This window comes from Camelus ferus, chromosome 1, assembly GCF_009834535.1.
Source record: "Camelus ferus isolate YT-003-E chromosome 1, BCGSAC_Cfer_1.0, whole genome shotgun sequence".
Classification (NCBI taxonomy): Eukaryota; Metazoa; Chordata; class Mammalia; order Artiodactyla; family Camelidae; genus Camelus; species Camelus ferus.
The window spans coordinates 7,043,841-7,071,673 of record NC_045696.1 but is presented as its reverse complement, the minus strand read 5'-3'; the positions used below and the strand labels follow the sequence as shown (position 1 = coordinate 7,071,673).

Genomic DNA, 27,833 nt, shown 5'->3' with positions numbered 1-27,833 from the left:
TACTCTATAAAATCCGCCCCTTCAAAGTTCTATGAGTTTCTACTGGAAGGAATGAGTTAGTAGCAGATTGTCCCTTATGGTCTGAATAAACCACCTTTTGTTAATAGTACAGGTGGGCTTGGTCCTTTTCACCGTCAACCACAAACCTATAAGGTAAAATTAAAAAGTGCAGTTCTTTTTAATCTTGGGCTATTTCCACTGAGGTAGTACCATCAAAGTAGTGAGTTCAAAAGCTATTGAATTCATTCTTTTTTCTATGTGGCCGTGTTATCTGTTTTATATCTAGTTCGGTTCATTTGTTTCTAATTGTAATTCCTTTCAGGATTTGCTTTTGTCATCTTTTTTTTTCTTAAAAAAAAAAAAAAGACACTGTAAACCGTTTAAATAGTCCAAAAATTAGGCCAGCATAAAAAGATATATTCAGAAACGTCTCATTCCCATCTCTACTCTTTCTATCCCATTTCTGCCCACCTCCTGTATGTGGCCCTTTTCATGAATTTCTGCCTTACTCTTCCTGTGTTTCCTTTTGTAATAATAAGCAAACATAGATATACACACATTCTTTTTTTCCCCCTTGTTTGCATTTTTAAAAATTGAAGTATAGTCGATTTACAATGTTGTGTTAGTTCCTGGTGTACAGCATAGTGATTCAGTTATACATGTGTGTATGCATGTAAATAGATATATAGATTCCTTTTCTTATTCTTTTTCATTATGGGCTGTTGCAAGATATTGAATATAGTTCCCTGTGCTCTACAGTAGAAACCTGTGTTTCTTTATTTTATATTTGGTAGTTAGTATCTTCAAATCCCTAACTCCTAATTTATCCCCCCATCCACTTTTCCCAATGGTAACTATAAGTTTGTTTTCTATGTCTGTGAGTCTGTTTGTTTTGTAAATAAATTCACTTGTGTTATTTAAAAAATTCCGCATGTAAGTGATACCATATAGTATTCTTCTTTCTCTTGCTGGCTTACTTCACTAAGTAGGACAGTCTCCAGTTCCAATCATGTTGCTGCAAATGGCATTATTTGATTCCTTTTTAATGGCTGAGTAGTATTCTATTGTATATATTTGCCACATCTTCTTTATCCAGTCATCTGTCGATGGACATTTAGGTTACTTCCCTGTCCTGGCTATTGTAAGTAGTGCTGCTATGAACACTAAGATGCATGTACACACTTTCTTATTTCTCATTTTGACTCTATGGAGCAAATATATTTTAGGACAAGAAGCTGTATGATGATTTCCTTCTACTAAAGTAATGTGGAATCTCTGGGTGTGCTCATTTCCTTTTATCATAGGATCCCCAATGATATAGTGGCGCTGACCCCTGGGAGCTGGAGGCAGACAGGCCCAGGTTTGAGTCTGGGCTGCCCGGGGTCTCAGTGTGGCCTGGATAGGCTGCTTAATGACCCTTACTCCTCACCTGTCACACTGGGATAATGACCAGAGTAAAGGTATGACAGCATCTACAAGAAAGTTCACCTATGAAAGTGTTAACGTTGGGCTCTGCTTGAGGACATCGCTGGCAATTCTCTTAGTTCCCTTCCTTCCCTTGGTCAAGTATAAAAGCTGACCTTGCTTGTAGAATTAGACGCATTGGTCAATAGCAGTTGTCCCGTACATCAAGTGTTTTGTCACATGTTGATTTTTTTCCAATGGGATAAAACCCTACAGGGAAAGATCTGGAGATGGCATGTTGCATCTTCCAGTTGATGTCAGGGTTTACTTCATGCCTTATTGTGCTGTGAACACTTCAAAATATTCTTTGATGCTTGGTGTTTGAAGTGTCACTCATCTCTTCAATGTCCCCCGTTATTCTGCATTTTTTAGGCAGTGGTTCTTAACTTGTTTTAGTTGAGGACCCTTTTGGGAATCTTGGGAAACTCACTGATCCTCTCGTCTTAAAAATGCGCATACATTCAAAAGTTTGCAAATGGTCGGGTGCTCAGGAACTCACTGAAGCTCGTGGAATCCCAGGTTCAGACAACACGAAGAGAAGCAAAATCAAAAGAATAAAACAATGCTGCTTTTAGGGAAGGTGTGTGCATGCATGTGAGGACAAAGAAGTTTAAGGAAAAACAGAGAATAGGAAGGGAGAGTTTAGCTAAACTGCAGCTGGGTTGTAAGCAGCTCACGTGCTTCCCCAGTGGCCACTGCTCACCCTTCTGGCATCTTCCTCACCGAATTGCAATTGTCCATATTTGTTTATACCTTATCAAGTCTAGGGGCAGGGGTTCCTGTGGGCAGCTCTGTCTTGGCTACCGCTTTATCTCCATCGCCTACTATAGTGTTTGGCAACAGTGGTTGGTAATATGTCCAATAAATATTTGTTAGTGGCTAACAATAAAGGAACCCAGGTGATAGTAATTTGTTTAGTCATTCATCACATATTTATTGAGGGCCTATTATGTGTCTGGCATTCTGGCAGATTCTGAGAGTCAAAAGATGACATGGTCCCTGGGTTCACTGGATTTATAGTCTACTGAAAATGGAATAAACATCTAAATAAAAACAAAATTAAAACTCTAATCAATGCAGTGAAGAAAAGGCAGATTCTTCTATAAAACCATAACGAAGGAACTGCACTTGGTTTGGTGTGGGAATTAGTGAAAGTGTCCCTGAAGGTGTGGCATTTTGGGCTAAGACTTGAAGGACGAGGAAGGGGATGAGTGAGGTGGGGATGAGTGCACTGTAGTCAAGGAAACAGCACTGGCAGAGGAAGGTTCTGTTGTAGGAGGGTGTCTCAGAAGCTGAAAGACTAGTGTGTTTGGGATGTAGGTGAGGGGAGCTTGGTACCAAATGAAAATATTGCTCTAGCTACAGAGGGAAAAATGACTTGGAGGAGGGCAAAGTACATGGTGGGGAGGATATCGAGAAAGCTGCTTCAATGGCACAAAGAAGAAATTATGGTTATCAGAACTAGAGAAGAATCAGTGGAGATGGGGAGGCTGAAATACACTGAAGATAAGTTTAGGAGGCCAAATGGATGGACCTCTGTCGTGAGAGTGAGTTAGAAGGAAAAGCCAAGAATGAAGCCCAGATTTCCAGCTCAGGCAATGAGCTGGATGCTGGTGCCACTGGGAATCTTGAGTACAGGAAAATAGTGTGTTTAGTTTGGAGGAATGTTCATTTTATTGTGACTTTAGGATATGCAAGAATATTGAGGAGGTCATTGGGATAATCAGGTCTCAAATCCAAGGGTTGTGTATATACATCAGGATGTCAGCGACATATGGATGGAATTGAAGCCTGGGGGCAGATGAGATTGTCAAGAGAAGGGTATGCGATGAGAGAAACAGGATGAGAATAAGCCTTGTGAAGACTTAACATTTGATGAATGGCGAAGGATGAGCTCGCCCAGGATGTTGACAGAGAGAGTGGCCAGAGAGATAGGAGGAAAGCCAAAGGGTGGAAGGTTGCAGAAGCCTTGGGAGGGGAATGTTTCAAGAAGGGCAGGTGGTTAACAGTGCCCAAAACTGAGGAGGTAAAACCCAAACTGAAAAGTATACACTGGATTTCAGACATGGTGGTCATTGTCAGCTTAGTAAGAGCTGAAGGGTAAAAGAGCCAGTGAAGGGGTTTGAGAAGTGGGTCTGAGGTGAGGAAATGGGCTGAGTGAATTTAGGAAAGTTTTTCAAAAATCTGATCATGAATATGAGAGAAAGGATACTCAGCAAGGGATATGGGACTGAGTGAGTTTTTAAAGACATGAGACACCTGACCACGTTCAAATACTGTTGGAAAAGGCCCTGGTTGGGTGGGCAGGGCTCGACCTCCAGGTAGGAGAAGAGGTGGTCGGTAGCTAGTGGTTCTGGAGAGATGAGCAAAGCTGGGAAGTCAGGGTGGACGGACCCCTCTGTCCTCACAGCTCATGGATGTTGGTCCAGGTAGATTTGTGATGTGTTGGCAAAGGGTTGAGGGAATTTCTGTCTGGAAGTCCCTGTTTTCTTTGTGAAGGAGGAAGTGGGTGGGGGAAGATCTGAAATTTTCTGTGGAGAGTGGGAGAGTGGGTTGATCAGACAAACAAAGGAGGATTAAGACAGGAAGGTAATCATGAATTTGCAGTGAATATTTGTTGCCTATATCCCCTTCTTACAAGTACTCAGAGTTTTACTAGGTGCACCCCTCCGTGACAGACCGTGAACTTTTGGGTCCCACTGGGCTTAAGCTTATTGACCGTCTCAGTTTTCTTGGCCACAGTCATTGGTTCCAGAAAAAAAATGAGGTTCACTCAATGGTTCATTCAGGATGAATTTAAGACCGTTGCACAGAGTGATGGACAGAAGGGAGCTCTCCCCCATGATTGGGAGCCAGGGCACATACAGCCCTCGTGGCTGCTGGTGGCCGTATTGGGGCTCTGAGAGCAGGGAGACAGGAAAAGGTGACCGGGAGCAGATGCCTTATCTGTCCATGGACTTTGCACTTATGAGAGGCAACAGACCTCATGAGCATTCTAGCTTGGTTGTCTTCAGCATCCTAAAACTGTCTGTCTAACCTTGGCACCAAATTGCCCTGATGTGTTGGTTCCCTTTTCCAGCCAGATTGCTAAGGTTTTCGCTGTGCTCTCTGTTGGTCAAGGACACAACACTTTAGAGCTGATTCCTGCAGTCTGAATTTTCATGGAGGGACACATGATCATGCAGAGGGAAAATCTTTGGGAATGGTCTCAGATGCAGTTTTATTCCTGGTGATCCCAGGCTGTCCCTGGCTGCCCTGTGTCTTCCCACCCACCCAGTAAAAGCTTTTCCTAGCTTCGTGGGCTGGGTGGGGAGAGGCTGGACCCATGCTCTCAGCTTTGACACACTAAATTACACTTTAAGGCCAAAGTTGCAACCGTGGCCTGGAAAGCAGAACTTTCATTAACAGAGAAAAACTTGGTTGGGATAAAATATAAAGGATTTGGGAGTTCCAGAAGCCACGGCTATGAGAATTGAAGCCTTCTTGTACCACTGGGCCATCAGGAACTGTGAAACCAGCTGGGGAGAGGGATGGAGTGGAGGTATTGGTAGGGGTGCTGTGAGTAGGGTTTGCATACTGCCAGGATTTTCAAGAAGCGGCCCAGAATCCCCTGCCCTGGGCCTGACCTAAGTGTGGGAAGAGGGCCGAGATGAAAGGGCCCCAGAGAGTTTGAGGGGGAGCCATCAGCACTTGGGCCCTTTTCCTTGGTGCTGGCAGATCTCAGGCAACGCAGAGCAGCCTGGGGTTGGCTGGGCTCCGGAGCAGCCTGGCGGCGGGGGCTGGACAAGCGCGGAGAGAGGAGTGTCCTGCAGCGGTGTGGGGCGGGCCCCAGAGTGGCTGGGCGTGGGTGTGCACGTGTGCACCGTGTGTACATGCAAGTGCCTGTGTTTGCTGGTGTGCAGGCAGGAGTGTGCGTGGGCAGGAGTTCCCACATCCTGCCAGCGACAGGGTGGAGGTGCTGGTGGGCCCAGTGGGGAGAGGCACACGGGGACCTGGTGCGCACCTGGATCATACACAAAGATGTCATGTGATGCCCCGAGGACCTTGGGGGGAGCAGCAAGGAGACAGGATGTGCTTGGGCCATATCCCCCATCCCTTGTGCCAAAATGATGGATAACTCACCCGAATTCAGATTGCTCCTGGGGTGGCAGAGGGGGAATATCTCAAATGGTAGTTTAGATCTGAATTAACTGCATTTAAAGTTAGAAGTGACTAAGTTACCTTTTCATGGGCAAATTTAAGGCTTCCCCCACCCCTTTTTGTACTAGGGAGCAGAAAGGGAGCTTAAGAGTTAATTTCAGTTGTAGAGAAAGTCAGTTGTGACTCTACTTGTCTGAGTGTTGCTGTCCTAGGGAAGAACAAGTCTGACTCCATATCACACCTGTTCCTTTAGCTCTAACCCTGGGCTCCGTCTCCTGTGCTGAGTCATGCTGGTTCTGTACCTTTTGTAAAAGAATGTCGCCGAAAGCCTGAAATCTACAGGAGAGCCCGTTCTCAAGGCTCTGACATTTAAGGGCAGAACACTTTTCCATTCGTATAGAGATAAAAAGTTGCAGAACAGAGACATTTGTCTTGTTGGAGGTTTACAGGGACTTCGTGACCTGACCCATGTGGACAGCTGCAAGAACCAAGGATTCTGACACCAAGAAGTTTGCAACATCCAACCACAGCCCCTCCTCTTTCTAGTATAAAAGGAGCCTGAATTCTGACTTGGGTAAGATAGTTCTCCAGGATTTTAGTCCGCCATCTTCTTGGTCTGCCAACTTTCTGAAGAAAGTCGTTATTCCTTGCCCCAGCACCTCGTCTCCTGATTTACTGGCCTGTCGTGCGGTGAGCAGAATAACAAGTTTGGATGCAGTAACAGTGTGTTTATAAAATTATTAACTCTCCTTGAACATATTTTTAAAAGTTGGCTTAAAATGCTTAGAATCCCTCCTTCCCAAATAAAGTGAAAAACGACATGTATAACTAAAATGCCTCATCTTGGAGGGAAAAATAAAGTTTGTGATCCTGAGAATGCCCTCCGGTGAGTTTATGAAGTTTAGAAAAGCTTAGGTGATTCTATTAGTCTTGCATAGTTGAACATTAACATCTTATTTCAGTTGACTTTAAGAGTCTAGTGAAAAAAAGACTTCCAAGTTTTGAGTTTGAGAATTAGAACAATGTAGACATATGGGGCTGGGGTGTAGTTTTGGCAAGAGATGTAGGATCTTTTTGATAGGTAAAGGATATCCAGATGGACAATTCCCTGGACCTGTGCACTCTCGTCCCACCACAGTAATTCACTGGAGTTAGAAGCATGTATTGCGGCTTCAAGAAGACTAACATTTACATGCACCACTGACTACATTGCTTTTGTGGCAATCAAGCATTACAAATGCTGAAGTGAACTCTAGCTGGTGATCTCAGCCTACCTGTCCAGCTTTTTATAAAACCCCAAAACTCATGGAAACACAGCTGTGGGCAGGCAACAGATTGGTGATTATGTCCTCTAAAAATCAATTAAGTGACCTTGGAGCTCCTACTATGTGCAAGCTCATTGGGTTGGCTCTGTAGCTGACCCTGCCAACCAGCAACTAGGTCCTCCTGGCCGTCAAGACCCTCTTATGGGGCTCCAGGGTCCTCTGTCTACACCCTCTTCGCATGCTTCTGGCTTTCAGACCTCCAGCCTGACTCTCAAGCCTGATCTCCAGAACCTGACATTCACCTGCCCACTGGGCATCTTCCCTCCGATGGCTCAGTAAATGCCCCTAATGGAGCATGCAACGTGTATGATTTTTCCCTCCAAGCCTGCTCCTCCCCCCAGGCTCCTGATTCCAGGCACCGGTACCACCACCCGGACGGAACCCTCTCCTCCCCACAAAATCAACTCCCTTAACACATCAGGTTGATCCTGCCTCTGAAATATGTCTGGAATCTCCGCTGCTCCCTCCCCTCATTGTCACCACCCTGACCCGTGTCACCCTCATCTCCAGCGGCATCTCCTCATCTCCTGCCTCCAGCCTTTCCTCTCTTTCCTTTTCCTGCCCCTAGAGTGACCTTGGAACAGAGATCTCATTATATCTGCGTCTGGCTTAGAGCTTTTCAGTGACTTCCTATCGCTCCTAGAATAAAAGCCCGAATTCTTACAGTCGTCTCTCTGGGTCTCCGCTCCCTGCACTTGACCTCCATCCTCCTTTCACCTGGCTGGCTTGAGCCCTTCCTCCGGGGCCATATCACCTCCTCCAGGGAGCCCTTCCTGATCCTGGCTCTGAGTTAGGTCTCCCTGTCACTCTGAATCATCACACCCGCCTGTCCCCTGTGAGACCCTCATTGCAGCTCTTCAGAAAATGCCTGCAGCCCCTGATGGAACATAAACAGGGTCTGTTCTGTTTTATTTCTGGAACTGTGCCCAGAGTGGGACATGGTCAGTGCCCAGTAAAGATTTGGGGAACTAAAAAAGTGAGGGGAAATTACAAAGTATAACGTGCATTTCTTTCACTGATAACCCCTATGATGGCACACATCCAGTTGAAGAGAGAACGCCTTCACCTGGGGAAGACAAAACAGGGGATTAGAGGCTGCATGTGATCAAAGCTGAAATGAGATGCCCGGGGAGTTTCCAGGTTTAAAGGCCGAGGGGTTCACTCCGGGTGGGGCCGGCTGGGAGGGCTTCTGAACCAGGATGCCTTCAGCTGGGCCCTGAAGATGGGGCAGGAGGGTGCTTCAGGTTAGCAGAAGCCATAGGTCTGGAAGTCTCCATCTGTCACTTGGCAACAAGCTCTGGACTGAAGTGTGACCACTGAAAACTGGACACTTCAAGAAAGGCTCATTTTGGCATCTTGTGGATACCTTTGGTGTCCCAGTGACCCAGGTCTCTAGACTGCCCCTTGCCATAAGTTTGCACCTGGGCGGTTGTTAAGGGAGCTGACAGTGCAGAGAAGGGTCTCGGTGAAGGCAGCATGGGTTACTCGAGAGAAAGAACATCAACTGATTTGCATTTGATTTGGCCAAGAATCCAAAGCCTCTAACACCTGTCAAAACAGCTTTTAGTTCCCTGAACGGAGATTTGTCTCTGCCTATGAGATGAATGTGTACGACTCTCCACGGTTTTTAGCACGGGGATGATTTAGGTGTGAGAAGGGAACAGAACTTGTGAACTCCTCCTCTTGACTGTCCTTTAAGTCTACGATTCTGTCCCATCTCTCAGGAGTGTACAGAAGCTGGACACCTTAACTGAAAATTAAATATAGCTTAGGCGTGGCCTCGATATACAACCCTTTTATTGCCTTTTCATCGTTTATGTTTGCATTAATTTTATACCCTAGGAACCACATTTGATCAATTTGCAGAGCGATCCAGTTTCCGTGTTCTTGGGGGACCAGTTTGTATGCTGCCTTATTAATAGCTTGTCGAAAGGAGATGCTTTGAGAAAGACAAGTACCGTATGATCTCACTTGTATGTGGAATTGAAAAAGAAAACAACCCAAGCCACCAGACTCACAGAAAAAGAGATCAGATGTCTGGTTATCAGAGGTGGGGGAGGGGGAAGGGGAACTGGAGGAAGATGGTCAATGGAAGTCACTATGCTGTACATTTTAAACTTACGCAGAGCTGTGTGTCAATGATATCTCAACAAAATTGAAGAAAACAAAAAGGAAATGTTTTGAGCATATTTTAAATTCTTCTTAGAGTTAATGGCATTCCTGCAGAACAATGGCCAAACTTCCTGCCCTCCCTCCTCTCCTCAGAACGTTTTCAGCGAGGTTCAGAGGTGCCCTTCCCACGGGGGGGAGGGGGGCTGCCCGGCAAGGGAAGAAGTAACCAGGGTGAGAAACGCTGACTGCAAGAAAACAGGTGCTTTTCTTTTGAAAAAACTGACCCTAAAAAATTTTTTTTAACCAAAAGCAACAGATTTTTAAAAACAAACAAGACCTTTGCAGATTGACTCACAAATCCAGTGACATTCTTGCGATCTGTTGGAATTTCCTTGTTCTTCCACTAACAGTGAACAGTCAGTGAAATTGGGGTGACTTCTATGCACGATTCTGTTAAGGAACCTGCATCCTCTCTTCCAAACTGGATTCTTTCCTGACCTGTTGAAAATGTGGTTTGGTTTTCAGAGCGTGAGGCAAGCCTTCTGAACAAACCCATCCTCGTAAACACGCATCCTACCGTTAAAACCCGCGCCTGCTTTAGTCTGAATCCCATTTTGAAGTATTGATTTAAAGTATATATCACCCCATCTCTGCATTCTTCATTGCACACCATTTGTGGTGAAAAATGCGAAACCAGGTGGGTTTGATGTTTTAAATTTGGATTTTTGATGTTACACAAGAATCAATCATTTCAAGTGGATGGAAACTTCGTGTGGTGAAATAAACCACATTATCATTCATCCTTTGGCTCTGAGTCACCACCAGGTGTCCGCGTTCTAGCCTGACTGGGAGTCGGGCAGTACAGGCCCAACCCATGGGTTTGGATTCACACTTGTAGCTTGTCGTTATCCTGGAGAGATAACTGTGTTCCAGGAGCTTCAGCGTTTACTTGGCTCTGCCTTTTAAGGGAAGGAGGAACCGAATGACACACTGTGTTCCCCCTCGGGCTAATCTCTGCCATCTCATCTCACTGTTCCTCCGGGAGGGAGGCCGGTCCGTTCCAGCCGGCGTGCGGGGCGATGCTGAGCCGCGTTCTCGTTCTCGAGAGACGGGAACAGCAGGTGCCGGGATTCTGGGTCACGGCGGCTCAGCAGTCGGCTCAGACTCGCTGTGACAGCGGTACTTGCACAGCGCGGTGGAGACTGTGTGCATGGGTCAGACTGAAGGGTGAGGCAGGACTCCTCCTCTGCCCGGGTGGGAGGAAGACAAACCGTGTGTCAGCTGGGATGTCACGTGGGTATCCAGCCCAGTGCAGCGTCCTTAACACGTCCCTGATCTAGGACACCGTCCATGAAGCACCGGCTGTTGTGTGATCCTTACTGTATCCTCGATGCGCTGCTTTGATTCTTTTATTTTGGCTCGTTTCCTTGACTCTTGTGAATTTTGGGGTCTTTCTAAGAGTGTCCTATTAAATATGAAGACCTGTCTGAGGGGGTGTGTATGTTGTTAGGGTTGGAATGGGGAGGGACAGCAGTATTCTGTGGATGTTTCATGGCTTGGTCCTTAGCCGTTTTATTAACCATGTCTTTTATTTCCGGAAGTCTGATGCTTTGGCATCTGGGGCTTTGCTGGCCCTGATGGGACCGCCCCTCCCAGGGTTAGCCAATCCCTGTACGTAGATAGTAACCCACTTGCCTGTGAGAGTGATTGTCAAATACAGACCAGAACCCACACCCCCAACCACCGCCTTCCCAGGGCTTCCAGGCTCCCGGGCCACTGTTCACCTGCCCTAGTCCCCCCAGAGACAGGGATCAGACAACCAGGGCAGCTCCCACGCCCAGAGTCCACTGCAGTCACCCAGACGAGCCAGTCCTCATCCTGCCTCCCCTGCCTCACCCCTCCCTTCTCTGGAAACAGATGAAGGAAATCTCATTTTTCTTTTTAGAAACTAGCCTTTTTTTTTTTTTTCCAATTTTCATTCTGAAGTATATTCAGTTTACAATGTTGTGCCAATTTCTGGTGTACAGCATAATGTTTCAGTCATACATATACATACATATATTCCTTTTCATATTCTTTTTCATTATAGGTCACTACAAGATATTGGATATGGTTCCCTGTGCTCTACAGTAGAAACTTTTTGTTTATCTATTTTACATATAGCAGTTAGTGTTTTCAGACTCCCAGTGTATCCCTTCCCATCCCCTTTTCCCTTCTGGTAACCATAAGTTTGTTCTCTATGTCTGTGAATCTGTTTCTGTTTTGTAAATAAATTCATTTGTGTCTTTATGTATTTATTTATTTTTAGTTAAGGAAATCTCATTTAAAAAGGAACAGGAAAGCTCTGAAGTTTACAGACCCAGCAGGAAGAAAGATTTCCTTCTGACCCCACGACACAAGCTGCCCGCCACCTGCAGCCAACAACAGACCCCCACAGTGCTCCCCAGTTTTCCTCTTTCAAGCCCCTCCTCTGTTCTCGGGACTTGCCTGTGGGTCACCATAGTTTGCTTGTCCTGAATTGCAATTCTCTGTTCCTGAATAAACTCATTTTGCTGGCAAAATAAGTAGACTTTTTTTTTTTTTTAAAGGTCAACACTCCCCACGAAAATCACAATAAGAGCTTTTGCTGTAGTTTCCCCCTCCCTCTGTCTCCTAGTCAGTCCGGTGCTTCCCATGTCCCCCCACCCCCATGGCGTGGCGTGTCCCCTCCTCCTGGGATCTGTAACAAATCGTCTTTGCAATGGCAACTGTGTCCTGATCTATTGGCCTCACTGAGCCTCGACTCTTCTATTGACACATTCTATTTAATTTATTTGTTTATCGTTTTTTAAACTGAAGTATAGTTGCGGTACGCTATTACATAAGTTTCAGGTGCACAGTATAGTGATTCACAATGTTTAAAGGTTATACTCCACTTATAATTGTTATAAAACGTCAGCTCTATTCCCTGTGTTGTATAGTCTATCCTTGTAGCTTCTTTTACACCTAACAGTTCGTACCTCTGACTCCCTTACCTGTAGCTTGCCCCTCCCCCTTCCGCCTCCCCACTGGTCACCACTAGTTTGTTCTCTACATCTGCGAGTTGCCTTCTTTTTTTGGATACACTCTATTTTAAAACAGCGCGCATCTGGTGGAACTAGAGGGCGGGTCCGAGGCTTGGTTTACAAAGATGGAGCACGAGGAAGTAACAGCATCGCTAACAGTGATTGTGTTTCCCTGAACCTCCACCTGGGACACGTGGTCTGAGCCAGCGCGGGGTGTCAGGTGTCACGCGTGTTATCTGTGCTGTTCTGAGGCTGCCAGGAGGGAGCTGGGCGGCTGCGGCCACAGAGGCACAGAGGCGTGCAGTTCCCGGGGCGGTGTCAGGAACTTGTGGGGGTGGCAGCTTGGAGCGCCCCCTCTGCCTTTCTCAAATCCTTTCACAAGAATTAAAGTGCTCCTCAAAGCAGCAGGGACTTGGGGCTCAAGGCTGGGAAGGGACTTAGGGGGGAGGAGGCTCTGCCTGCGAGGGTGGAGGCTGGAATGGTGAGGCCAGGCTGCTGTGTCTGTAGAGTTTGGGGCCGTAGTCTTGCAAGTAGTGGGTGTTCGTTGCTCAAGCCTCCGTGAGCTGCCACTTGCTTGCCGAGCACTTACAATGGTCCTCAGGGGAGTAGTGGGGGACACCGCCCAGCCTTTCCTCTGGGGAATGCAAGGGCCCACATCGTGAGCATCAACTTGGAGAACTGGTCCACGGCCTCGGGGAGCGTCATCTGGCTAATATTTAGACTGGGGGATGAAAACCAGAAGAGTTTATTTTCCTTTCTGGATAATCAAACTTCCTTCTCTCAGCGTTTTCTCCTAACCAGCCTGTCCGTGGGCACGTGTTTACAACGGCTGCTCTCAGTGCAGAGGGTCTCCATATTGTGCTGCTTCCCGGAGCACGGATGTGATGGGGCCTTCCCCGGCCCGACAACAGGATGAAAACCATCCTCCTTCCCTGTTTCTCGTTATTTCCCAGAGTCTCATTTCTACAGTCACATCACACTGGATTCATTACTTTGGATTTTTAAAGTTATTATTTTAAAGAACTGGAAATATTAAAATCACTGCATTTCTCCTTTCCCTCCCTTTGACTTCTGTTTCATTTCTGCAACAGAAATGTCCTTGAGCTGTGGGGGAAGAGGCCCGAGAAGTCTGGACCCACGGAATCCTAGTACTTGGATTTCTAAGAGGAAGACGTGATGCCCTTTCTCTTCTGGCAACGCCTCCGATTTCCACTTAGTGTTCAGTGTGGTTCCATAGACTTGGAATTCATTACAAGTGTGTAACTTTTCAATAGAAGTTAGTAAGGAGTATCGAGTGGGAAACTGAAGGAGACGTAGAGAGGAATTCTTTGTAAGTTGCAAAAGCCCTCCACGACAAAACCATGATGATATCAGTTGGAAACTAGGGCCTTCGTGGCGGGAGGCAGTGGGGATGACAGCGGTCCATGGCCAGAGGCTGTCTGTCTGCAGAGATGCAGCCGTGAACTCCTGATCGCCTTCGGTGGGCTGCCGCTTCCTGACATTTCTGAAGGGGCTGTTTCCAAACGAACCAGCCTGGGTTCTGATTTAGCCACATTTACTTCTCATATGTTTATTCCACATCACTGAATAGAAGGTGACTGAATGGCATGAACTTGATTCAGTGAACATCTTCTATGTGCGTTAGGTAGGTGCCCCTCCCAAGGGCTTCATGGGCGGTACAGCCCTGCTTCCCGCGGATGGCCTTGGTGCTTTGTGTCCCTCATAGTCTTTTTGGTGGAGAGGGGCTGGGGGAATGTTTCTCAGTTCATTGGAGGCCCTGTGTTTCACTTGATAACTCACAGCACTTCCAAAGGACTACTTTGCTGTGAAAATACCGATAAGGAGTGTAAACCAATGTGTGTGAAAGTAATAAATTATGACACGATCTGCATTAATCAGAAAATGTATAGTGGCAGGCCAACTTTGAAAAACACTAAAATGCTTGCACAGAAGGGTGTCAGCTGGAAGTGTTAAGCCTGGGAAGGGCGTGGAGACAATGCCAAGAAGAAAAGAACCCTTAGTGACTAGTACCGTTCAAGGCCAAAGCCCAGAGCACGGAGGACTGAGCTGGGGTCCCACACATCCCAGCTCAGTTTCTGTTGATACCTTAGCTATCTGCGTATCTGCCTCACTTTCCCCTTCCCTATTCAACAGTAAGCTTTCTCCCTCACACAGTGTTTACCCAGTGCCTTGCAAATAGCAGGTGCTCAATAAATCAATGGATGGATGGAAAAATGGGAAAGAACAAGATGAGACAGATAATCAAACAATGGGCCTCCAAGGTCTGGAGTGGAGGTGAGTCTGCGCCTGGGTCCATGGGATTCAGGCAGAGAGTGTGGGAGGGGAGTCAATAGGAGATGCAACTGGGGGGGTCCTTCTGCCTGGAAGGTACTCACCCCAAGCCGGGATCCCAACAGCGGTGCACAGAGGGTGGTCCATCCTCTTCAAGCTATGGGGACCCCTCCTGCCCGCAGGGTGCACCACACCCTCCAGCAGCATCTCATTAGGTGCATTTGCTTTTGCAGGGATGTTCCCAACTCTTGGCAGGATGGTTTGAACCTACTGAGAGTCTCCGTAGTTTGACAGCTCTGCCTTTCTGCTCTCACCCTCTCATTTCCAGCTCTGCTTTCTAATGAGGAGCAGAGTAGACTTGTGATTGCGTTACTTTCCACTTGACCATTTTATAGTATCTTTCCTTGGTTACATATTTATAGCAAAGCCTTCAATTTTTTTTTAGTTAAATGTTTAATTGACTCTGAACTGTTCATGCACTATTCCATCGTGGCAGTCCTTCAAATATGATTTTAAGATTTTTATTAACAACCTGACCTGGGAGCTCCCTCTACCTCACTGACTCAGCAATCTGATAAGAAGTCTGTATTTCACAAAGTGACAGTGTCACTCTAATAGGAAGAAATGGAAGAGATGCTTGCTGGGTCAGGGAGAAAACCCAGTAGATTGGTTTCCATCTCTCTCTGTCTAGGTGCCTGGAGACTAGCTCTGTCCTGGACTCTTAGAAGGACTGAATATCCTCAGATGACTAGGTAAAGCACACAGAATATTGCTAAGATTGGTGGCATAGGATGAGAGTCTGTCTATTTATCTCTTTTTGGATTTGACAAAGAAAAGCATGTCCTCAATTGTGGAAATAACCAAGGAACTCTCATTCCAGCTCTTTTTAAAACAATCTGCCCGGCGTGTCTGCATTCTAGAAAAGCAGAGCAGTGAGGCACGGCTTGGACGCTGTCTGACCCCATGCTAGGCCGGCTTGGAATGTCTGGGGCCAGCTCCCTCCTGCCCTCTCTGAGCCATCTGCCCCCACGAGGTGGGTCTGGGCAGGGAGGCGACGGCTGAGAGCCGTTGCTGGGAGTACGCTGCCCTTGTCTGCCTCTCACTTGCTGTGTGACTTGGGGCAAGTCACTTCATCTCTCTGAGCCTCAGTTTCCTTATCTGTACAAGAGGAGTAAGAACACCTCCCAGGTTGCTGTGAGGTGCACCACACAAGTGTGCAGTGAGTTGTGCCTGACCCATCACAGGCTCGCAGTAAAGGGAGGCAGCCTCCTCCCTTCTGGAATATTCTTTCTCCTGCTCTGCCTGTCAGAGTCCAATCTAACGCCACGAGGAGGGCTCTCTGAGCATCCAGGCTAGCGTTAGCCGCAGGAATTCTGAGTCATTTGTTGTCTGTATCACTCACTCGGGTCTTGTCATATTCAGTTGTTTTTCACCTGACTATTTTTTAAGGGTTTTATTTATTACTATTATAAAAAAAAATGAATGTGAGTTTTATTTCCTCAGCTAGGCAGCAAGTCTCTGGAGCTTAGTAAATATCACTCTGTACCCCCACCCTCGCCCCTGAATCAGGTAACCTGAATAGGATTTTGTATCTTTTGCAAATCGTAGGCTCAATAAATATTTGATAATATCTAGACAACATCTCAAAAGTGGGACACTTAATTCTAGTGGCACTGCACAAATCTTTTGTTGTTTGTTTGTTTATTTATTGGGAACTCACTCCCACTGCTGGCCCAGATCAGGTGCTATATATATATATAAAGCATTCAGTAATCCAGCAAGTCTGAGTGCCTATTATGTGAGTCAGGTACTGTGGTAATTATAGGACATACTAATGAATAAAACCAGGCACAATCCTGCCTTCTTGAAACTTGTGGGGCACAAGTTTGGACACAAACATTGATCGGTGTATATAAGTTGTAATGAGTTTTATGCAAGGAAGGTGTAGAAGGATATGGACATATAAAAGGGTGGGGGACTTGGGGTAAGTTGGTAAGCAGAGGAGGCTTTCTTGGTGTTAGAATGATCCTTGTCCAGTGAAGGGAAGTGGGGAGAGAAAGGAGTTGTTGGGCAGGGTGTGCAAAGACCCTGTGGTGGGAGAGTGGTGGGGTGGCTATGGTGGGAGACGAGGCTGCAGAGGGGAGCAGGGCCACACATGTGGGCTTGCGGGTCATGCCCATAAACCAGCATTTCCTCTGAGAGCAATAGGGGTCATTGGGAGAGTTTTAAGGAGGCGCCAGAGAGGACCTGATCTATGCTTTGGAAAGGGCTGCAGTCTGGACAGGGGGCTGGAGGGCACAGGGAGAGCCTTCCAGACGGTCTGGACAAGAGATGGATGGTGGCAGGCCAAGTGGAATGGCCACAGAGAGGGAGAGAGTGGATGGACTCAAGGGATGGGAGTTGACATAGGCCAAACTTGAAGCTGGATTAGAGATGGGGGTGGTACCAGATGTCTCCTAGGTTTCTGGATTGAGCAGCTAGATGGACAGTGGGGTGATGCACTGACATGTGGAATCCCAGGAGAGGCCCGGATTTAGGGAGTGTTTGTGAGTTGAGTTTGGATATGTTGAGTTATGGTGCCTTTGGAGCCCAAGCCCTAAGAAAAGCTTTCACATAGGCTGTTGGATAAAGCATCCTGGAACTCCAAGGATATGTCTGGGTTAGGGGAAACGTAGGAGTCACTGGTGTAGGGTAACTGAAGTTGTGAGTGGGAATGAGAATTGGAGACAGAATAAGATGAGGGAGAAGAGGCTTTGACTGAAACTTGGGGAACTCTGACATTTCACGGATAGTTACAGGATTTTGAGCTTGAACAAGAGCCAAAGAGATGGACAGACGGGAAGAAAACCAGTGAAGGTTAGATGCCATCGGAGCCCAGGAAAGAGAGCAGTTCCAGAAGGAAAGTGTGGGCAACACTGAAAACTGCTGGAAGGACAAATAAAATGAAGACTGGAACTGGCTTTTACTGGATTTAGAGACTAGAGGTCATTGAGGAGATGTGTCCGCCGAGCAGTGGGGTCAGACACGGACGGGAGGTGTGAGTGGCAAAGAGATGAGAGAGGAGGAGAATACAGACCACTCTTAATTTGTGTGTAGCGGGAGCAGAGAAGGTTTTGTTTTGCTCTGTTTGGTTTTAATAAAAGGGACTTGAGCACTATGACACAAAGGCAAAGGATTCACAGGCAAGGGAGAGGCTGAATATTCAGGAAAAAGAGGGTGTTATCAATAGAGTTTTTGGGTGAATGCTGTCTTTGTTCGCCCAGGTCAGAAGGGTATCCTGGAAGCCAGGACTTTCAGTGCAAAACCCAGAGTAGTCTTGGGTGCACTAGGATGGTTGGTCACCCCAAGTTTTAGAGAAGGAGAGAGGGGATGAGATCCAAAGCATAGGAGCAGGAACTGACATCACAGGAGGAGGGGCACCTTCTCTGTTGCAATGAGAAGAAAGGAAAGGATAAACTGAGACAGAGGGAGGTTCATAGGCTTGTTTAGGGGAGACCGAGGAATGCTCATCTGATGTTTTCAATTTCTTTTATGAAGTAAGGGATACGATTATTTGCTGAGGGAATATGAATGGAGCAAGTTTGAAGTGTTCCTCAAGGAGCTTGGGAGAGCAAGTTGACCAGAGAAATGCAGTGGTATTACTGGCTGGTGGTGAAGGGTCTTCTGAGGTTGGGTGCCATGAATTTATAATGATGCCCATTTGCCCACTGTGTGTGGGGGATCATCCAGCAGAGATCAGCTGCTCCAGGGTAGCTCAGGGAAGGTGGATGGTTGGCTTCCTTCAAGGCTGACATTTTTCCAGGTGGTGCAACATTAATTGCAAGAAAACGGAAGAGTGAAAGGGAAAATTTAATGGCTGCCAAGAATTTTGTTGAAATGGTGGGCCATGGAACTTAGGCTGGATAAAGAAAGAAGTGAAGACCTTAGGCTGGAGAAAGGAAGATATGATAAGCGGTTTGGAGTAAAATCAATGGGTTGGTAAGGTTGGAGGTAAGGTTGAGAGGTGACAGGGTGGAGGCTGTGGTTGAGATGGAGCTGTGAACTCGTCACCATCGATGCCAGAGGCCACAGGGTGTGAGGGTGGGAGGGTGTTGGCTGGGCTGCCCCAGCAGGCTGGGGTCTGTAAGCACACATTGTCCCCAGGGGGTGTTACGACAGAGGAAGGGAAGGATGAAAATACTCAAGGGGGCAGTAGGGTGAGTGATTGATAGCGGAGGCAAGCTTCTGCAAAAAAATAAAGCAGATGCATGTAAATGCTTTAGGGAAACTACTGTTATCAACTGGTCTTTAATTCCAGGATGAATGGTATTATGGGTTGATTTGCATCCACTTAAAATTCATACATTGAAGCCCTAACTCCCAGTGTCTTAGCATGTGACCTTGTTTGGGAACAGGGTCACTGCAGATGCAATTAGTCAAGTTGAAATGTGGTCATTGGGTGGCCCTAATCCAACAGGACCGGTGTCCTTAAAATGCGGGAAATTAGGACACACACAGACCATCATGTGAAAAAGAAGACAGCGGTCAGAGTGATACATCTATAAGCCAAGGGATGCCAAAGACAGCCAGAAACCACCGGAAATTAGGAGAAAGGCCAGGAACAGGTCCTTCTTCACAGCCCCTAGATGGAGATGGCTCTGCCAACATCTTGATCTTGGACTTTGGCACCAGAACGGTGAGACCAGCTTTCTGTTGTTTAAGCCGCCCAGTGTGCGAGGCTCTGTAACGGCAGGATATGCATCCACCTGGGACGGTGGGACTTCAGTCAGTATTTGATAGGCTGTCCTCTTTCACAGTTTCTCCCCTAGTCCGCCCCCAGTTCTGGTGTCATTCTAATTTGGTCCTCTGAGCAGAAGTATTCCTTTAACGACCTTGCCCTTCTTACCCTCCTAGGTAATATTTCTCATTTTTAACAGGCTACCTCGGGTAAGAGTATATAACCCGCTTTAGAGACCAAAGTACTTTCCACAGAAAGTTAGGGACGCGTAGCCTCGGTGAGAACAACTCCTGGAGAACGCAGGTAAGATGGCCCCATGCCAGGGAGGACGGTCCTCAAAGTGTGAAGTCGACCCACTCCAGCACAGACCCTACCGCGGTGGCTCTCAGAGCTCACGGGAGCGGCGGGAGAGGGCCTTAGCCCTTCCCCACTGAACCTGAACCTGGGAGGTGTGGGAGCGGCTGGCCCGCGGAGGCAACACCCAGGAAGTGCAGCTGAGAGACGGAGGCAGGCAAGGTCCCCCCACGACATCGTGTGAGCTCTTGGGTCCAACTGTATCTTAGCTTGTCCCGCCTGGGCTTGTGACACTTGTCTTTGTGCTCCAGCTCGTGTGTGTGTGTGTGTGTGTGTATGTGTGTGTGTGAGAGAGAGAGGGATTGAGTGTGTGAGTGTGCATGTGACAATGTGTGTGGGAGACAGTGTGTGCGTGAGTGTGAGGGAAGTATGTCTGAGCGTGGATGAGCGTGTGGTTGTGCGTTACGCGTGTTACTGACAGTGAGGAGGCTAACTGACACCCAGGGCTTGGAGGTGAGCCCCTGAGCTCCCAGACCAACAGCCTCCACAGCGGTAGCCAGGTTACTCTCTGAAGTAGTTCCGCTTTCCAAGATGACACCTCTGAACGTGACGTGCAAATCAAAGCTGCTGTTATTTACAAAGGAGCGGAATGAACTCACTGGATGTTCTTTACAAGAATTTCAACAGACTCTTTATTCCAAGGAAGAATTAATTCTGGATTTCATGTACATCTCTATGCAGGCCGTGCAGTGTAGACGATGAGAGAGGATGGACATGGTGGGGGAGGATGAACAAGAGGAATGACGGGAAAATTCTTTGCAAAGTTAAAACTCTCATTTTATGAAGTGATAGGAAGTGATCTCCCTTTACTGTTCAGTTGATTCTTGGCCTTAATGCAAGGCCTTCCCTTTGTAATAGGGAGGAACAAGCCTGACTCCATATGAGGTCTGTTCCCTTGGCTCCAACCCGGGGCTCGGTCTCCTGTGCTGAGTCCTGCTGGTTCTGCACCTTTTGTGACAGAACGTGGCCTAGAGCCTGAAATCTGCAGGAGAGCCCGTCCTCAAGGCTCTGGCCCTTAAGGGTAGAACACTTTCCCATTAGTGTAGAGATAAGAAGTTGCAGAACAGAGAATAGCATTTGTCTTGTTGGGGGTTTACAGGGACACTGTGACCTGACCTACATGGACAGCTGCAAGAACTAAGGATTCTGACACCAAGAAGTTTGCAACAACCAACCACAGCCCGTCCCCTTTCTAGTATAAAAGGAGCCTGAATTCTGACTTAAGAGAGATGATTCTTCAGGACTTTAGTCTGCCATCCTCTCGGTCTGCTGGCTTGTGGAATAAAGTCGTTATTCCTTGCCCCAACACCTCGTCTCCTGACTTACTGGCCTGTTGTGGGCTGAGCAGGACCAGTTTGGACGCAGTAACACCTTGATTCTTCCTGATGACCAGGGCATTCCTGGTGGCAGTGACTCACATGTGAGGGACAGCATTTCTTCCTCTGAGACCGTGACCTAGAGCCCAGCCTTGAGATGGAAGAGAAAGGAGACAGAGGCGGGTAGGAGGCCAGGCCAACAGGTGCGATGCTGGGGCCAGTTCTGAAGAACATTGTCCCTCCACTGGGGGGAGCTACTGTCCCTGCCATCTCCTCTCCTGTTTCTGGAGTTGGCTGCTGACATGTGCAGCCCAGCCCCAGGGGGAGAGCGGGAATGCATGGACTTGGTATCGCACGACCACCCTTGTCTCTCGATTTCTCTCCGAGTCCCATGACACATGGGACCCTGTGGGCTTAGAGACAGAGCCGGTGGTGCTGGCCATCACCCTGGCCCAGCCGGCGGGGACTGGGCAGGCACAGGGCGTGCACATCACATCAGCCGCGCAGGAGCTCGCATCTGGGTGCAGGGCGATGTGGCTGTGCCCCACAAAAGGCGCACTCCTGCCCTGGAGACTGGCGTCCGCTGCCCACCACCCCCTCCTCCTGGCCCAGTGCTGCAGGCAGGTGTTTACTCCCGGAGGCCAGCGCCTTCATCAGACCGCTCAGGGCTCCTTCTGTGTTGCATCCAGTCTTGAATACCTCCTCCCTGGAAGATGCATGCCAGGTTTGAGCTCGCTGGCTTTAGACCCCTGATGATTGCTCAGGGCCCCGCCTCAATGTCCCCACTGTCTCCCCTCTCTCTGCTGGGTCCTACCGAGGGCGCAGCTGCAGACCCAGGTTGGTTTGTGGTGTGAAAGATACTCGGTGGCCCTCTTTCTGGGCTGACCTCTGGCCCCTGGTGCTTCCACTTCTGAAATGGGCAGTTCAGTGCCACCTCCATCTTCCCGTCCAGGCTGCCCAGAGCTGCAGGGAGGGATCCAGGAGCAGCTCTCGGAAGCTGGGAGCGGGCCTCGGATCCAAGAGCAGTTTTCATCTTTGTCACTCTCCAGCCTGCCTGCCTGGACCTTGCCCTGGAGAGCAGACCCTCGGCCTGGTTTCTGGCTGGGGTGCTATCCTGCTGGGGTGAGGACAGAGGTGCTCCCACACCGCTTGGCCCCCAGGCCCTTCCTGTTGGGGAAGGTGCTGGAAGACCCTGGAAAGAATGAGGGGTGTTCGCTCCTCCTTCAGCCCTGGGGAGTGTCTTGGCGCTCGTGTTCTGGCCCCGGAGAGAAGGTCCAGGGCACGGGGAGGATGGCCCTGCTCTGCTCCACCTGAAGGTCCAGGGGATGGAGAGAGGCTGCTTCTGAGGTTGAGGAAGTGGATGGGGTGCCCCTGTGCTGGTGGCTGTGCTGGCCTTCCTCCCCGAGATGAGGAGTCCTAGGGCTCCACGCACCCCCATCTCCCACCAACCCCCAGGCATCTGGGACTTGGGAATGCCCTCCCCAAATGACCCTGATCTGGCTTCCAAGGCCTGCGCTGGCTAGAGTCGCAGAGTTGACTGTGTGGGGCCCCTGGGCTTGGACACACCTGATGGGTGAACTTGCACGGCCCCTCTGGCTGAGTTGAGAGATGGAGACAGGAGAGAAGAGGCGTGTTTCCTGGGGGCTCCACTTGTGTTCCTGCTCTGGCTCCATAAACTTTAGAGAGGGGCCTGGGATGAGGCCCAGCCACTGGGACCCCAGGGAGGCACTTCTGACACGGGGGTGGGTAGTTCTGAGATGGTTGAAGATCTGCCCCAGCACCCCCAGGAAGAGCCCCAGTTCTCCATCAGCAGCAGGAGAACCTGCCTGAGCTCGATGGGGAACACAGGACTCTCTTCTGTCTTCCTCCTCTTCTCCTTCCTTTCAGGGGACGCTGTTTGCTGGGCAAGGGTCCAGCAGGATGACCATAATGAACCAGAGGGGCTCCCCTAACTTTCTGGACCTGGTGAAAATCAGACTCCTGTAGTTTTGCCGTCTCATTTCTGGTGGAAAGATAGTTAAACGAGGTCATCATGAAAAGACAGTTAAATAGAGTGATGATTTCTCAAAACTGACCCACCTGATTTGAAGGAGTCCCTGCAACGTGAAGTGCCTTTGCTGGGGAAACAGCAAGCTTCAGACCCATGTTTTATGACCACATCTCTCCCAAGATTGCCTTGCAAGCGGGTGAAGTGGTGAGTGGGGATTCGAACTCAGATCTGTTGGCCACCCAAGTTCATCACACCAGGCCGGACTGGACTTGAGCTCTGAGACTCATTTGTCTCTCTCGAGTGTTCTCTCTTAATATTTACGGTAAATATTTCTGTTCTGTAATTATTTACAGATTACTTTATTACACGTGGCACAGAATTGCTCTGAACATGGTGGGGGCAGGGGACGTGGCTGTCTGCAGTAAGGGCCCAATTAACTGATTTCATACCAGCCATGGTGTAACAGGGACGTTCATTTTAGAGATTAAGTGGAAAATAAAGCGAGATCAGAGCATCGCAAGCACATGGCAGGAACACACAGTGAATTAAAGGGAGAGACAGAAGCGTTTGGACCCTGAAGACAAGCATGACATTGTAATTTAGTTTGGATGAGAAAACCGAGATCTCTTGGAAATGCCTTCGCACGTGCACGAGTGTCTCTATCATGTTTCTGCCGCATAAAACTGGTCCTAAAATCCCTGCAGTGCAGAACGTTTGAGAAGAGTTTTTCATTCGCTAGAGTGCTGCCTCAGGCCGGCGGAAGTGATGCTTGTGTGCAACTTTCTGATGGTTTAAGAAGCCCTGCAGAAAGGGCTTGTCTACAGAAGGAGTGGAAAGAGAAGATGTACCCCAATACTGCGCTCATTCCCAGGGGCACCCCAGACAATGCGAACACCAGAAGCAGGACTGGTGGGAGGGGAAGAGAAGCTGAGGCCAAGAGAATTCTCTGCGGCACAGAATCCTGCCTCATCAGGAATGGAAGGCTCAGAGGCCATTCCTGTGCCTCCTGCTACAGGTGGGGAAACAGAGGCAGTGACAGCCTGCCCCGGGCCATCCAGCCAGCTAATGGCAGAGCCTGGGGGCTTGTTCAGACCCTCCAACTCCCAGGCCAATCTCCTCTCCATTCTGCCTCCCCCAAAACATTAAGTATCTGTCTGGAAATGTTGGCTCCCGCACTTCAAAACATAAAACTCCTTGTCCTTGCTCCTCAAGTGAGTAATTTGTTTTCCGTGTTTACATTAGCTGGAGAGACTGAGCTGGGAATACTCTTAACTCTTTTCTCAAACGAGATGCATTTTAATCAAGTTTCCTGGCCTCCAGTGCTTCTCCGCTTTGTAAGGGCTTGTCGGTTAGAACTTAGTTCTCAGAGGCTTTTGGAACTGCGGGTGGAGCTCAGAGGATGAGTTACAGGCAGTCCCTGGGTTTTGTTTTTTTCCAGACACTCCTGGAAGCTGCAGCATGGTTGAATCAGATCACACTGTTCCACAAGAGAAATGTGTTAACTGGGAAGCTGCATTCCTGACCGTGAACTAGACACCAGATGAGTCGTAGAAGTGAACCCAAAAGGTGTGAGTAACCCTCGAGGAGTGAGCCCCAGCTTTCGGGTTGCCCTTACTGGAAGCGAAGCCCTTGTTCTAAGTGGGGGTGGGGGGAAGTGTCCACCCCCTCACATATGGGGCAGATCTTTTGTGACCCCCAATGCCTAGAGATGCTATAAGTACCCAGGTAGGTCTGAGATGTAGCTGAGACGATGAGGATGGAAAAGGGAAGCATGAGAAAGAGAAAGAGGCAGGAACAAAAGAGGGAAAGCGCAGAGGCTGGATGGTAGGAGCAGACCATCCGAGGGCAGGGAACCCTGGGCTAACCACCCCCCAGGACCCCCAGGGTAGGCGCCAGCTCCAGCCTCAGCTTCCGCACTGCCATGGGGCTCAGAGGAGCCAGTGGTCTCCAGCCTCAACTAAGTGCCTGGACCACGATCACCCTCGACCGCCGGGGACTATCAGGGACAGGCTGACTGACACTTGCCCAAGTTTTCGACTTCAGGATTCAATCTTGTACATTTCTGGCTTCTCCCCGCCTTCCCTACAGGTGAGGACTCAAAACCTTTTGTAAAATTACACAAGCATTTTCGTTTCTGATGGTATGGCAGCATAGACAACCAGAAAACTGTTCCCCTCTGAAACACTTAAAACGCCTGGTACCTGATAAAAATGTCAGTGCCAGTACAGGACGAAGCTGGAAGGAAAGGGAAGCCCTGGAGGCAGGAAGAGGAAGCGGGGAGGGAAGTGAGATGGCCGCGGGGACGCTGTGGTGAGGCCGCTCCGCACAGCGTCACCTGCAGAGCCTCGCCGTCCAGGTAGCATTTCCCGGACGCATCTGCCTGACACACACCTGCAGTCTCTTCATTGGTCTCATTGCCCTTGACCGAGAATGGCCACATTTCACCAGCATCAATGCCCCAGAGTGCGAGGATCTCCCGAGGCCCGAGACAAAGGGGCGATAAGAAACCTCAGAACTGTGGACAGCTTGTAATTGGGTGCTGCTCTGGGTCTTCGGCGCACCGCCCTGGTGGGGAGTGCTCGGGGCAGGTGTTCTGGGCCAGGTGGGAGGTTCTGAATCCAGATGTGTTGCAGGGTGGGCTGGCACACGGGTACCAACTTCCCTTTAGCCATCCTGCCCCTTCTACCCCTTACTATGTCCACAGCGTGTACTGTTCCCATGAGGACAAAACATAGACTCTTAGATGGTGGTGCCTCATGTCACCTAAGCAGCAAACACACACGCACAGGACTCCACGTCTCGTCTGCTTCCCTGTGGTAGAAATACCCGGGCTTGGGAGAAGGCCCACGGGGTGGACCCACGGGCCTCTGAGCATCCCCTCTGCGTGTTCACCACCTTCAACACAGACAGATCTCTTTGAGAGAAGGTACCATACATCAGAGGTAACACAGTGTTGTAGAGTTTCTTTGACACCATTCAGACTTATATGGGAACCATTTGCATTAAATATTGCCAAAATTTTAATTACTGAGTATCCTATTCAACTTTTCCTTTGAAAAGATCTATTGAAATGAATATTTTGATTTTTCTAAAATTTTTGGAAAATGGGCTGCAAGAGAGCCCTATCTACAAGGGTAACTGTTATAATTAATTTTGATTACTTTGATTATTAACTTGATACTAGTTAATAGTGTTAGCTACTAATACTGTTGGCAACAGCCTTGATAAAGCCCCCCCACCTTTGTATAATTCTTTGAAACTGAGAATGAGATTGACTAGAATGACTAGTAACGGATCCTTTTGTAAGTAGCTAGTTTCTAAGGAATTGCTTTTGACAAAACTGAAGCAGGGCCTAATTCATGTATCAGCTTGTGGATCATTTAACATAATTTTTGATGATTAATCAATACATGATTTTTAAAACAAATGACTGCAAAGAAGTTCGAAGAACCAAGTGACAAGCTATATTGATGCCCATTCTACCCCTATTTATGTATTTATAGGAATAATGCTTATCAGTACTCGTAGCCAAACTGACACTAAATTGGGATGGAAGTAAAGCCCATCCCTGTCTCAGATTACCAATAAGTAATAGTAATCTACAGCTACACATAAAAATAAAAACCCCACCCGTGTCCTTAGGAGATGTATATTTAAAAAAATTTTGCTTTTGTACTTAATAATTATTCACCCCAAATTAACGTACCTATATTTTGATCATTTGTGTTCTTCTTATGTTGTAATGATATCTGTCTAGAAGAAAACAATTTAATCCTTGAAATCTTATGATGAGAAGAGTTTTTTCAAATTTAAATTTATATACATGTTCTTGTTGTAAAGAAGTCTAATACTGTGATCAAGAGATTTTGAAGCACAAAAAGTGTAATGCACTAGAATGAAATTCTGTAGGGGAGGTGAAATGAAAATATGAGTCCGAGAAAAAAGAAAAAGACACTAAAATTTCAGACGTTTGAAGAAAAGCTTGCTTTTTGTTTTTAAAATGGATGATAGCTATTGAATTGTTATATATTTACATCTCATGAAATATATTTAAGTGAATTATGTAGTCATTATATAATGTCAGTACTTATAATATGCCCCAAATCTTTTGCAATAATTTCAACTTATGATAAATATTTTAGATGTCAAATTAAAACTATGTGAGAGGCTGAATGGTCTGCCCAGATTTTTGAGGAGTATGTGAACAGGAAAGTTGTGTAACCACTGCACCACCAGACCTTTGATCTAGGGCACTCAACTAATTTCCTGGTAAAAAGACAAAGATGATCCTACTGAATTTTTAAAGAATTCAACTGCATCCTGTTTATAAGAGGCATTCCTGGAACAGAAGAACACAGAAAGCTTGAAGGAAAATAATAGAATGGGGTATATCAGGCAAATAGTAACCAAAAGAACACTTCTGTAGCCATATGGGTTTGTGACAAAATGGATTAAGGCAAAAATTACTGCAAGAGATGAAAGGATCACTCCATGATGCTAAGAGTTTCTATTCATGAGAAGATATAAATATGCTAAATTTATGTACATCTAATTATATATTTCAAAATAGAACAAGAAGAAATGGACACGTTCACTATCGTAATGAAGTCTCTATCAGTACTTGATTAAACAGACAAGAAATCAGTGAGAACACATATATCTACACAAAGAACACAATTAACAAGCTTAATACCACAAACACATGTCAAACGCTGCATCCAATGGCTGGGACTGCATTCTTTGAAGCACACCCAGAGTACGTGTTAAATTGACCATGTACAAAGTCAGAAAACAAGACTTGATAAGTTCCAAAGAAGCTATCATTCAGCTCATTCTCCAACCATAATGAAATTGAATTAGAAGTCAATAACCAAGGAAGATGAGTGAGATGCCATGCTTTTGGGAATAGTCACGTCCAAATAATTTGTCAGTGAATGAGCCGAGATCATAGACTTTAGATAACTCTTGGAATTGAACAATAAAGAGAAAACTACATATCAAAACTTGTGGGATGAAACTAGAGAATTAGAAAATTAACCCTAAGTCATATTAGAATAAGAAAAAGAAGGCAGAAAATGA

At 47.4% G+C, this 27,833-nt stretch overlaps 1 protein-coding gene across 2 annotated transcripts in view; it reads right to left on the bottom strand.

Annotated features, from left to right (window-relative positions):
* KCNJ6 (potassium inwardly rectifying channel subfamily J member 6) overlaps positions 1 to 27,833 on the bottom strand; it is a 256,311-nt gene that overhangs the window by 11,636 nt on the left and 216,842 nt on the right. The gene's annotated exons all lie outside the window — the stretch shown is intronic.